Raw genomic sequence first — 2,927 nt, 5'->3', positions numbered from 1 at the left:
CCTTCGCCGCCGTCGCCCCTCCCCATAGTCGGGGCGGGTCTCTGTGAGCTAAGGCTGCAGGCTCCGCCTCTTCTGGGCTGTCTTACAACGTCCTGCAAGTGTGCTGGGGCCTCGCGGTGCTGGAGGAAACAAACCTTCGTCTAATCCACCGGGATATTGATGGCAATTGATCCACTCCCAACACTCTATGGTCCGAACTGTCCAGGCAACTGTTTTTGGCCAATTCGGGAGCCAAGAATGGTCTTTATATTTTGAACGGGGGTGAGGCAGAGGATCAAGACAATATTTCATGAGAGATGAAAATTATACGAAATTAATTTCAGTATCACGAAGTTTATAAAGTATAGCCACATCCGTTCCTTTTCTATTGTCTGTCTGCTTTCATGTTACAAGAGGAAGAGACCTGTTCCTCCTAGGGCTTACGATACTTTACCATCTGACTCTTTGGGTAAAGTGTTTGCTATATTCTTATTCTAAAGTAATATTTAAGTTATAGGTTCTCATTAGCAGTGCAAAAGAGTAAGATCACATTTGTTTGTTTGTTTGTTTGTTTATCTCACTATGCACTCCAGGCCACAGGCAACCCAGTACTGAGATTTCGGTTATATACCACCAAGCTACCTCGAATAGAGCTTTATATGTCTCCTACAGCACCATCTTGGTCCATGAATCTTCCATGAAGCCCTTCCACACACACACACACACACACACACACACACACACACACACACACACACACACATATTTTGAGGCAGAGATTATCATCTGCTTTTATCTAGACACAGAGTGAGCTCAACCAATTTGCTCACATTGGCAGACTAAGCATTCAGTTTGTTTATAGAACATGCGATGCCATGGTAACCATCTTTAAATGCAGAGGTTTTCCTAAAGCCCATGCACTAGCGAGTTTATGTCAACTTGACACAAACTAGAGACATCAGAGAGGACGGAGCCTCAGCTGAGAAAATATGTCCATGAGATCTGGCTGTGAGGCATTTTCTGACTTAGTGATTAATGGGGAAGGGCCCAGCCCACTGTGGGTGGGGCCACCCCTGGGCTGGCGTTCTGGGTTCTTTAAGAAAGCAGGTTGAGCAAGCCATGGGAAGCAAGTTAGTAAGCAGCATCCCTTCTTTTTTTTTTTTTTTTTCAACCTAAGGAGAAGACTTTGCAGTTCAGGTCCTTTATTTCCTTTGTGTCCATTAGGCCATGAATTCGTATGGCATGGGCTCCAGCAGCTCAGGCTCCTTCCCGTTAGTCCTCACAAAGTGGGCTTCTCTGGGTGGCGCAGGCTGGCGCTTCAGCTGAACCCAGGCGCCCTTCTCTTTGGCTTCCTTTTTCTTCTGATCGTTCTCCTTCACCCGCTTCAGGAAGCCGTCTCTGCTCTTTGAGTGCTTGATGTGCTCAATCCGCACACTGATCCTCTTGGCCAGAATCTTGCCCTTAACTGCTTGTTTACAATGATGCTCACGGCATGCTGGGTGACATTGTAGACTCTTCCGGTTTTGCCGTGGTAACACTTACAGGGCATTCCTTTTTGAACAGTGCCCATTCCCTTGATGTCTACAATATCACCCTTCTTGTAGATTCGTATGTATGTGGCCAAAGGAACGACTCCATGTTTCCTAAAAGGTCTAGAGAACATATACCGAGTACCTCTCCTCTTTCCTTTTGTTTTGTCATTTTGGCCAGTTACTGGAAGATGGCTGCCCCGGCGGAAGCAGCACCCCTTCTTGACCTCTGCATCAGCCCCTGCCTTGAGGTTCCTGTCCTGTCCTGCTTGAGTTCCTGTCCTGGCTTCCTTTGATGAGGAACTGTGGTGTGGAAGTGTAAGCCAAATAAACCCTTCCCTCCCAAGTTGCTTTTTGGGCATGGTGTTTCACCGCAGCAGTAGGAACCCTCACTAAGACAGACCATATTAGCCCCTTCAGTCCCAAAAGTGACTGGGCCAGACACTGGATAACCATCAGAACAAGAACAGCGGTGTCAAGCCATACCTATCCCATTAGATGCTCTGGAAACACCAGCCTAGGGCATCGGTGATGCACTCAAGCTCTGACAGCAGATAGGACTCATTCTTTTCACATGGCAATGGATTTTAGAATTATCCATCTTTACGGCGCTCCGGGTCGAGCAGTGAGTGGGAAAGTAGGAAGCATTCTTTTCTACACTACATGGGGGAGGTCACATATCACAATCACAGTCACCACAAGCTGCATTGTGGTCTCTCTTGTGCAAGGACCTTGTCACATTGTTCAGAACAGTATCCTCAGCCCACTGCACAACTCTTTGGCCTTTGGTAGAGTTTTAATGTCTGATGAATGAAGCAGAGAAAAAGCGTGTTTTCAATAAAGTTGGAATGGAAAATTCTATTCTTAGAATAGACATTGGGTGTCTGGGCCTCTTTCACTGAGGCTGAATCAGAGGCTGTGGGTTGCCGCCATAGGAGGTGTATTTATGTGGAGTAACAGCCCTAGTGGGAACAGCAAACATGATGTGGGGGGACAGGTGCTAAGAGCCACACTGCCACAGGCTCCTAAGGAAAGAATGAGCTCGAGGCTAGGGATTCAGCTCCATTGTAGGTCTAGCATGTGCAAGGCCTTGGGGTCCATCTTCTGCACCAGAGGGGGTGCGGGGAGAACAAACCAAATGGAAGCCTGCAGCTCTTGGCAACCACAGTCACCAGGGGTCCTTTGAGTCCTAATTGAATCAGTGTTTGTGGCACAGAGATTGTTTGAGGGACTAGAAGCTAAAATAGCCTATCTGTGAGCAGCCAGGAACACATTACTGTGTGGGCAGGAGGAAGTAATGCTCAAGTCTGTCACAATCTAGAGCTGGTGGCCACTTTCCTGCCTTACATAGTCATCTCCCAGCACGGTGTTCACCAATACCCTAGGCTTCTACCTCCATATCTGGAAGGCTTCATATCC

The 2,927-nt window shown here is 47.6% G+C and overlaps 1 pseudogene; it reads right to left on the bottom strand.

Annotated features, from left to right (window-relative positions):
- Positions 1 to 1,163: 1,163 nt before the first annotated feature.
- LOC116887046 lies at positions 1,164 to 1,666 on the bottom strand (annotated as a pseudogene).
- Positions 1,667 to 2,927: the final 1,261 nt, after the last annotated feature.

This window comes from Rattus rattus, chromosome 1 (assembly GCF_011064425.1).
Source record: "Rattus rattus isolate New Zealand chromosome 1, Rrattus_CSIRO_v1, whole genome shotgun sequence".
Taxonomy (NCBI): Eukaryota; Metazoa; Chordata; class Mammalia; order Rodentia; family Muridae; genus Rattus; species Rattus rattus.
The sequence above is the reverse complement of the archived record's forward strand: the minus strand, read 5'-3'. Positions and strand labels throughout refer to the sequence as shown.